The sequence below is a fragment of the Zalophus californianus genome, chromosome 12 (genome assembly GCF_009762305.2).
Source record: "Zalophus californianus isolate mZalCal1 chromosome 12, mZalCal1.pri.v2, whole genome shotgun sequence".
Lineage (NCBI taxonomy): Eukaryota > Metazoa > Chordata > Mammalia > Carnivora > Otariidae > Zalophus > Zalophus californianus.
Genome location: NC_045606.1, coordinates 15,526,363 through 15,536,639, shown reverse-complemented (window position 1 = coordinate 15,536,639; position 10,277 = coordinate 15,526,363). Strand labels below are relative to the sequence as shown.

The window sequence follows — 10,277 nt, the reverse complement described above, 5'->3', positions numbered from 1 at the left end:
CCAAGTGGTAACACTGGCTTCCAGGAGAGAGGATGTTTTGGAAAATGATAATGTATGTGACTATCTGTTCCAGTCCACCCTGTGTTGGCAGAGCCTCCCATCCTACTGTCTGCTTCCTTTGGTTTGGTTTAACCCAGTTTTTAGTATCGTCAGTTCAAGCTCTTTCCTGGACTCTGGGAAGGGAGTTTCACTCTTTGCTTAGGATCATATGAGATTTTATTCCAAAACCTCAAACCATATTAAATTTGATTGTTCTGAAATATGCCATTGACTTTGAGTTCGGGGGATCTGCTTAAATATTGCCTCTTGGTTAAAACTTTTCCTTAAAGGAAGTAGACAATTTTTCTGCCTCCAAAATGACAGGCCCAAGTGGATAGGTCTTCATGAAGAGGCTGTTGCTTATAGTTACTTTTGTAATTCTATGATTTCTGTTAAAGACAAGGTCTTTGGGTACAGTATTTCCTATAGTCACCAGAATGTAATCTGGAACTATAAGATAGAAACTGTAGTATTTATAAGGCCTCATAATAGTTTCTGTTTCCTAGGGGCACCTGGCTGACTTAGTTGGTGGAGCGTCTGACCCCTTGATCTCAGAGTTGTGAGTTCAAGCCTCACGTTGGGTGTAGAGATTAATTTCCATTTCCTTGTTGCCAAGGCTCATAGAAGATATGAAGAGGAATCTGTGATAGCAATATTGGACTAATCATCTGTCCAGTTTTCACTCCCCAACTTAATGACAAGCTGTACTGCTACCATCAGTATGAAGGAATGAGAAGGGCATGATTATATCTCAGCACAAGCCCCATCACTTGGAGTTAACAGTCAGGGTCCAGAAATAATTTCATTCCCTATAAGTGTCATCTAGCATCATTATTAGGAGTTTATATACTTAGTAATGACAAGGCATCTTCTATCCATGAGATGATATAAGCATATATACAGTCACCTCTAGTATGACAAAGCTTGTGGGGGATTGAGCATGACAGGCCTAAGCAGGGACTACCATACTTGGGCAAGCTTTTTATGTCTGAGGAAACTCATGTTCTTCAAATATGATGGTACCTATCATTCAAGCTTGTTAAAAGGATTTGGAATAATAAATATGTGATATGTGTGAGGGTGTGAGTATCTCAGCTTCAGTCAGAGACTGACATATATGTGGTTGTTCCTGATGAGTCTGTGGGGTAAGACCACAAGAAACCCATTGGAACAGGACCATAGTACCTTAAAAAAAGATTCTTAAAGAAAAATCCAAGAATAGTAAGCATGATCCAGTAAGGCAGCCTTAGATACTACATTTTTAAAATCACTTAGAATCATTGAGATATGGTTTTACCTAGCTCACACATTGGACTCGTATCTAAGAACCTCACTGAGCTCAAGAGAGAAAAATTTAAAAAACAACAACTGTATCCACTGTGTGCACTGTATCCACCAGTTGAGTACAGTGCAGATAAGATGCAGACTATTTGTGAGTGTACCAGAGGCACTCAGGATTCTCCAAATTACCTGTCAGAGAATTTGGATAGTACTAGGATTTGTGTTAGAGAGACAAGAATATTAGTCAGTAAAATGTGGGTTATCACTGCTTAATCTTATCTAGTTTTCATCCATTGGCTAAAAACCTAGAGTAAATTTTACCATATGTAAAATACATAAAACATAATACCTTGAACATAGCTCATGGTATTAATATGTCATTTCCCATTAATTAATATTTGTTTCATAGATTAAGAGTATTTAACTCGGCTATGGAACACAAGAAAAACAAATGGGATGTATAAAGCTTGAAAGCCATGATAAGTATATAGATAATAAGTTAGTAGTTTTCAGACATAGGAGAGACCCATAAACTGTGTTAAATATAGATAATAAGTAATCAAATTGCTTTTATAACCCAAGAAGTACACATAAAATGCATAGCTACTCATTAGGCTAATTGGTGAACTATAGCTGTGACCCGTATTTGTCCTTTTATCTTTTTATTAGAGCAACTGTATGTATGGTTAACTTTGGGTACCTTCCATCTGCTTAACCCCCTTGCTCAACCTTAATTATGGTCCTCTGCTTTGAGTACTTGTTTTCTTTCTTCTTCTTCTTCTTCTTCTTCTTTCTTTTTTAAAGATTTTATTTATTTATTTGACAGAGAGAGCGCACAAGCAGCAGGAGCGGCAGGCAGAGGAAGAGGGAGAAGCAGGCTTCCTGCTGAGCAGGGAGCCTGACGCAGGGCTCCATCCCAGGACCCCGGGATCATGACCTGAGACAAAGGCAGATGCTTAACTGACTGAGCCACCCAGGAGTCCCTGAGTACATGTTTTCAATTTGAGAGGATAAATAGCTAGGAGAGGAATTGTGAAATCATGTATTCTATGTTTAACTTTTTCAAGAAACACCAAACTACTTTCCAGTGACTGCACCATTTTTTATCCCTATCAACAATGTACAAGTGTTCCATTTTCTCTAGCTCCTTGACAACACTTATTTTCTCTTTTCTTAATTATTGTCATCCTAGTGGGTGTGAAGAGGTATTTCATGGTGGTTTTTCACTTGCATTTCCCTAATAACTAATGATGTAGAATACTTTTTTATGTGCTTTTTGGCCATTTGTGTATCTTTTCTGAAGAAATGTCATTTTAAGTCGTTTGCATATTTTATTTATTATTTTTTTATTATTATGTTATGTTAATCACCATACATTACATCATTAGTTTTTGATGTAGTGTTCCATGATTCATTGTTTGAGTATAACACCCAGTGCTCCATGCAGAACGTGCCCTCTTTAATACCCATCACCAGGATAACCCATCCCCCGACCTCCCTCCCTCTAGAACCCTCAGTTTGTTTTTCAGAGTCCATAGTCTCTCATGGTTTGTCTTGCATATTTTTTTAAAGATTTTTTTATTTATTTGACAGAGATAAAGACAGCGAGAGAGGGAACACAAGCAGGGGGAGTGGGAGAAGCAGGCTTCCCGCCGAGCAGGGAGCCCGATGCGGGGCTCGAACCCAGGACCCTGGGATCATGAACTAACCCGAAGGCAGACGCTTAACGACTGAGCCACCCAGGTGCCCCCGTCTTGCATATTTTTAAAATTGGGTTGCTAATCTTTTTGTTGTTGAGATGTAGGAGTTCTTTATATACTCTGGATACTAGAGCCTTATCAGATACTTATCAGATATATGATTTGTAAATATTTTCTTCTATTCTGTAAGTAGTCTTTTTACTTTCTTAATGATGTTCTTTGGTGCACAAAAGTTTTTAATTTTCTTAAGGTCCAATTTATCTATTTTTTTCTTCTGTTGTGTATGCTATTGGTATCATCTGCAAGGATCCACTGCCAAAGCCAAGGTGCTTTTTTTTTGTTCTTCTGTACTTTTTTTTTAATTAAGTTTTTAATTTTAATTCCAGTATAGTTAACATACAGCGTTATATTAGTTCCAGGTGTACAATATAGTGATTCAACAATTCCATACATTAGTCAGTGCTCATCATGATAAGTATAACTCTTAATGCCCTTCATCTATTTCACCCATCTGCCACGCCCCCTTCCCTGTAAAAGGCTAGTTTTAGTTAAGAGGCTGTTTTTTGGTTTATCTCTTTTTTTCTTTACTCATTTGTTTTGTTTCTTAAATTCCACACATGACTGAGATCACATGGTATTTGTCTTTCTCTGAGTGACTTGTTTTGTTTGGCATGATACTCTCTCTAGCTCCATCCATGTTGTTGTAAATGGCAAGATTTCATTCTTTTTTATGGTTGAAGAGTATTCCATTTATACACACACACGTGTGTGTTTGTGTCTGATGTAGTGTGTATAATACATATAATAAATATATAACATATATATTTTTATCTTTATCCATTCATTTACTGATGGACACTTGGGCTGTTTCCATGATTTTGGTATTTAACTAAAGCTGCAATAACATAGGGGTGCATGTGTCCCTTTGAATTAGTGTTTTTGTATTTTTTTGTAAATATCCAGTGGAGTGATTACTGGATCATGGGGTAGTACCATTTTTAACTTTTTGAGGAACCTCCACACTGTTTTCTACAGTGGCTGCACCAGCTTGCATTCCCACCAACATTGCACAACGGCTCCTTTTTCTCCACATCCTCTCCAACATTTGTTGTTTCTTGTGTTTTTTATTTTAGCCATTCTGACAAGGTGTGAGGTGATATCTCATTGATTTGAATTTCCTAGATGATGAGTGATGTTGAGCACCATTTCATGCATCTATTGGCCATCTGGATGTCTTCTTTGGAGAAATGTCTGTTCACATCTTCTGCTCATTTTTAAATTGGATTATTTGTTTTTTGTGTGTTGAGTTATAGTTCTTTACATATTTTGGATACTAACCCTTTCACAGAGATGTCATTTGCAAATATCTTCTTCCATTCAGTAGGCTGTCTTTTAGTTTTGCTGATGATTCCTTTGTTGTGCAGAAGCTGTTTATTTTGATGTAGTCCCAATAGTTTAGTCTTGCTTTTATTTCCCTTGTCTCAAGAGATATATCTAGAAAAAAGTTGCTGCATCGACGTTGGAGAAATTATTGTCTGTGCTCTCTTCTAGGATTTTTATAGTTTCAGGTCTCACATTTAGGTACTTAATCCATTTTGAATTTATCTTTGTGTATGGTGTAAAAAAGTGTTCCAGTTTCATTCTTTTGCATGTAGCTGTCCAGTTATCTCAACACCATTTGGTGAAGAGGCTCTCTTTTTTCCCTTTGCATATTCTTGCCTCCTCTGTCAAAGATTATTTGACCATATAAATGTGAGTTTATTTCTGGGCTTTTTATTCTATTCCATTGATCTATGTGCCTATTTTTGTGCTGATACCATACTGTTTTACTACAGCTTTGTGTTATAACTTGAAATCTCGAATTGTGATACCTCTAGCTTTGTTCTTTTTCAAGATTGTTTTGGCTAGCCAAATCCAAGTTTGTTTTTGTTTTTGTTTTAAGATTTTTGTTTATTTATTTGACAGAGAGAGACAGCGAGAGAGGGAACACAACAGGAGGAGTGGGGAGGGAGAAGCAGGCTTCCCGTGGAGCGGGGAGCCTGATGTGGGGCTCGATCTCAGGACCCTGGGATCATGATCTGAGCTGAAGGCAGATGCTTAACGACTGAGCTACCCAGGCACCCCTAAATCTAAAGATTTACTCTTAAGTTTTCTCTTAAGAGTTTTACAGTTTTAAATTATATATTTAAATTATATATTTACTACTTATATATATTAGGTTGTTTCATCATTTATATTTGGATTGTTTTCTGTACTCTAAATTCTATTCCACTGGTCTATATGTCCATATTTATGCCAGTAACACAGTCTTGATTATTGTAGCTTTGTAGTAGATTTTGAAATTGTGAAGTATGACCCTTAATATTGTTCTTCTTTTTCAATACTGTCTTGACTTTTGAGGGCCTCTTGAAATTACACACGAATTTGAACAACAGCTTTCCCATTTCTGAAAAAAAAAAAAGATTATTGAAATTTTGATAGGCATTGTACTGAATTTATAGCTTGTGGTATTATTGTCATCTTGTGTCTTGTCACAGTGAAAAATTACCCTTCTATTCCTAGTTTTCTAAGTGTTTTTCTTTCTTTTTATCATGAAAAGGTGTTGAATTATGTCAAATACTTTTCCTGCATTGATTGAGATGATCATATAAGCTTTCCCTTTGTTATATTAATGTAATATATATTACACTGGTTGATTTTCCTATATTGAAATACCTTTGCATTCCTGGGATAAAACCCACTTGGTCTTTTTCAATATGCTGTTGGATTCAGTTCATTAGTCAGCATATTTGGGGAACTATATTTGATTTTGGCATCTATATTCATAAGAATCGTTGGTCTGCAGTTTCTATTTTGTTAATATCTTTGGCTTTGGTATTAGAATAATGTTGGCCTCACAGAACAAGTTAGGAAGTATTCCTTTCTCTTCTAGGTTTTGGAACAATTTGAGGACTGGTGTTAATTCTTTAAATGTTTTGTAGAATTCATCAGTGAAGCCATCTAATACTATGCTTTTCTTTGTTGGAAAGTCTGATTACTCATTCAATCTCTTTACTTGTTATTGGTAGGTTCATATTTTCTATTTCTTTCCTCTTGAGTCAGTTTTTGTAATTGTACATTTCTATCCATTGTTCCTGTCCATTATTGAAAGTGGGATATGGAGTCTCCGGCTAATATTGTAGAATAATATTGTATTATTTCTGTCTTAAATTCTGCTCTTTTGTTTTACATATTTTGAGGCTCTATTGTTTGATGCATATATGTTCATAGTTATTATGTCTTCTTGATGATTTGACCTTTATCTTACTAGATAATATCCTTATTTGCTGCTTGCAACAATTTTTTTTTAAGATTTTATTTATTTATTTGAGAGAGAGAGAGAATGAGAGATAGAGAGCACAAGAGGGAAGAGGGTCAGAGGGAGAAGCAGACTCCCTGCCGAGCAGGGAGCCCGATGTGGGACTCGATCCCGGGACTCCAGGATCATGACCTGAGCCGAAGGCAGTTGCTTAAACAACTGAGCCACCCAGGCGCCCAACAATTTTTGACTTTAAAGTCTATTTTGTCTGATATTAGCATAGCCATCCTGCTTTCTTTTGGGTACTATTTGTATGGAACATAGTTATCTCCAAGCACAAGAGATGATTTTCTCAATCCATTCTGCCAATCTTTTTTAATTGATTGGTTTAATCTATTTACACTTAAAGTGATTCCAGATAAAGACTTACTTCTGCCATTTTGCTATTTGTGTTCTATATGTCTCATATCTTTTTTGTGACTCAAATCCTCCAACACTGCCTTTTTTCATCCTAATTTTTTTAGTGTAACCTTTGATTCTCTCCTCATTTCCTTTTTTTTCCATATTTTTTAGTACATGGTTACCTTGGAGATTACAACTAACATCTAGAAGCAAGTCACTACAACATTTAAGTGGATAAATCCCTCCTTTTGGAAATATTGTTCTTTTTTGGCTTTCATGACACATTGCCTTTGGATCCATTTACTTTCATTCTTCTAAGGCAATTATTTCTTAATTAGACATTTCATTCATAGTAATACATTATCAATTAGGAATTAAGTTAGACATTAAAAGAGATCTGTCTCCAGTGACTTAAATGCACAAGGGTTTACATCTATATTTTTCTTATGTAATGAGAAGTCTAACAAGGATTGAAAATGTTTGCTGGCATGATTCAGTGATTCAAAGATATCAGAATCAAAGGTTCTGCTCTTTTGGTCTTTCCCTCATGGTCCAAGAGGGTTCCTATAGTTCCAGTCATAATATATTTATTCCATGAAAGGAAAAGGGAGAAAAAGGATAATTTTTTTTGAAGATTTTATTTATTTATTTGAGAGAAAGAGATAGAGAGCACAAGAGGGAAGAGGGTCAGAGGGAGAAGCAGACTCCCTGCCGAGCAGGGAGTCCGATGTGGGACTCGATCCTGGGACTCCAGGATCATGACCTGAGCCGAAGGCAGTCGCTTAACCAACTGAGCCACCCAGGTGCCCGGAGAAAAAGGATAATTAAAAATTATTCCAAATACCTGAATTAGCCCTCTTAAAGAAATTTCATAAGTTATACCCAACAGCTCCCTTTACAGATCATTTGTCATCCATATCTATAAGGGAGATTTGGAAATGTAGTTTTTCTTTTAATTGAGAACATTGCCACCCCTAAAAATGCAGGATTTCTGTTGCTAAAAAAGAAGGGGGAGCATGGATATCAGCAAGGCAACTGTCTTATAATTATTTGTTAACATTTATACGACAGGTATTATGTGCCAGATGTTGTTCTAAATGCCTTATATATATTAGCCCATTTAGTCATCACAGCAATCCTGGAGGATAAGTTCTTTTATTATCTCCATTGTACAGATGAGAAAACTGATTCAACAACAGGATGGTAACTTTCTTAATACCTCAGACTTAAATATTAGAGCCAGAATTACAACCTGGTTATCCTCCAGATCTCATTTTTTAAGCCCCTCTGCTATATTGTTCTGCATTAAAGAGAAAGTGAATTCAAAATGTATACACATATATTTTTTCCTTTTCCTTTCATAATCATCTGTTAATGTTTAGATGCCACCTAAGTTCAATATGATTAAAACTAGCCTTTATAGCTGGTTCCTTAACTGGCTTCCTACATCTGCAGCTTCCATTGCTATTTTCCTTTATTATCAAGGATTGCTGCTCATAATGCCTGCAAGCAACAGAAAACCCATTTTAATGGAAAAATGTGCAGGAAGTTGTGGTTCATTGGTTCTTCATTGGCTCTCTCATTTACAGTTTATCTCTAATGTCTATCCTAGTTTTTGATCACTGCAATGGCTTCCCACTCGGTACCCTCACCTCCATAATACAGATTAATTGGTGAGCAGTGGGAAGACATTGAATGCCAGTCTGAAAGTGAAAGTCTTCAACTTTCTTAACATATTTTGCAAATCCATCACATGAAATGTCTCTTTATGTCCAGTCAAAATTCCTTGGGTTGAAATTTAATGTTCTCAACTAGGCTCAACTTCTTTACAACTTTATTTTCATGTACTTCTCTATCTCCAATATGTCTCTATTTCTAATATGTTCACAGTCACCTAACCATTCCTAGCAAAAGCAAAACGGTAGAAAGGAGTAATACGTCCTCCTCTGTCTGACAACTTCCCCTTCTTACCAAGTTATTTACTGACCCTCTCAGGTCTTACCACTTCAGCTCATGGCAAAATAAATAACTGTGACAGAAATAACTAGAGATATTTGCAAATGTCTTATCAGATAAAGGGCTAGTATCTAAAAATCTATAAAGAACTTATCAAACTCAACATCCAAAGAACAAATAATCCAATCAAGAAATGGGCAGAAAGGGTGCCTGGGTGGCTCAGTTGGTTAAGCATCTGCCTTCGGTTCAGGTCATGATCTCTGGGTCCTGGGATCAAGTACCATGTTGGGCTCCCTGCTCAGCAGGGAGCCTGCTTCTCCCTCTCCTTCTGCCCCTCCACACCACTCATGTTCTGTCTCTCTCTCTCAAATAAATAAAATCTTTAAAAGAAAAAAAAAAAAGAAATGGGCAGAAGACATGAGCAGACATTTCTCCAAAGAAGACATACATATGGCCAACAGACACATGAAAAAATGCTCAATATCACTCGGCATCAGGGAAATACAAATCAAAACCCAATGAGTACCTCCCCCACTGATCAGAATGCCTAAAATTAACAAGTCAGGAAATGACAGATGTTGCTGAGGATGCAGAGAAAGGGAAAATCTCTTATGCTGTTGGTGGGAATGCAAGCTGGTGCAGCCACTCTGGAAAACAGTATGGAGGTTCCTCAAAAGGCGAAAAAAGAGCTACCCTACAACCCAGTGATTGCACTACTAGGTATTTACCTCAAAGATACAAATGTAGTGATCTGAAGGGGCACCTGTACCCCAATGTTTATAGCAGCAATGATAGCCAAACTATGGAAAGAGCTCAGATGTCCATATACAGATGAATGGATAAAGAAGATATACCACATCTTCTATATACACACACAATGGGATACTATTCAGCCATTAAAAATGAAATCTTGCCATTTGCAATGACGTGGCTAGAACTAGAGGGTGTTATGCTAAGCGAAGTAAGTCGATCAGAGAAAGATAATTATCATATGATCTGAGTCATGTGTGGAATTTAAGAAACAAAAGAGGATCACAGGGGAAGAGAGGGAAAAATAAAACAAGGTGGAATCAGAGAGGGAGACAAAACCTTAAGAGACTCTTAATCATAAGAAATAAACTGAGGGTTGCTGGAGGGGAGGGGGTAGGGTATGGGGTAACCTGGTGATGGACATTAAGGAGGGCATGTGATGTATTGAGCCCTGGGTATTATATAAGACTGATGAACCACTGAACTCTACCTCTGAAACTAATAATATACTATATGTTAATTAATTGAATTTAAATTAAAAAAAGAAAAAACTAGAAAATCAGAAAACAGTCATTTGATGCTTTTGAAAAAGTTTTTTTTTAATTTTTTATTGTTATGTTAATCACCATATATTACATCATTAGTTTTTGGTGCAGTATTCCATGATTCATTGTTTGTTCATAACACCCAGTGCTCCATGCAGAACGTGCCCTCCTCAATACCCATCACCAGGCTAACCCATCCCCCTACCCCCTCCCCTCTAGAACCCTCAGTTTGTTTGAAAAAGTTTTTAACAATAAAAAGTAAAATGAATTTTTTCACAGTAAGGGAGCTTTTACTTTCTCTATATC

At 36.6% G+C, this 10,277-nt stretch overlaps 1 long non-coding RNA gene across 2 annotated transcripts in view; it reads right to left on the bottom strand.

Annotated features, from left to right (window-relative positions):
• Window positions 1–5,037: 5,037 nt before the first annotated feature.
• LOC113911471 overlaps window positions 5,038–10,277 on the bottom strand; it is a 124,352-nt gene continuing 119,112 nt past the window's right edge. For both annotated transcript variants that reach the window (XR_003516482.1, XR_003516483.1), the window contains exon 3: window positions 5,038–5,466. This is a non-coding gene — a long non-coding RNA (uncharacterized LOC113911471). The remainder of the gene's footprint in view (window positions 5,467–10,277) is intronic.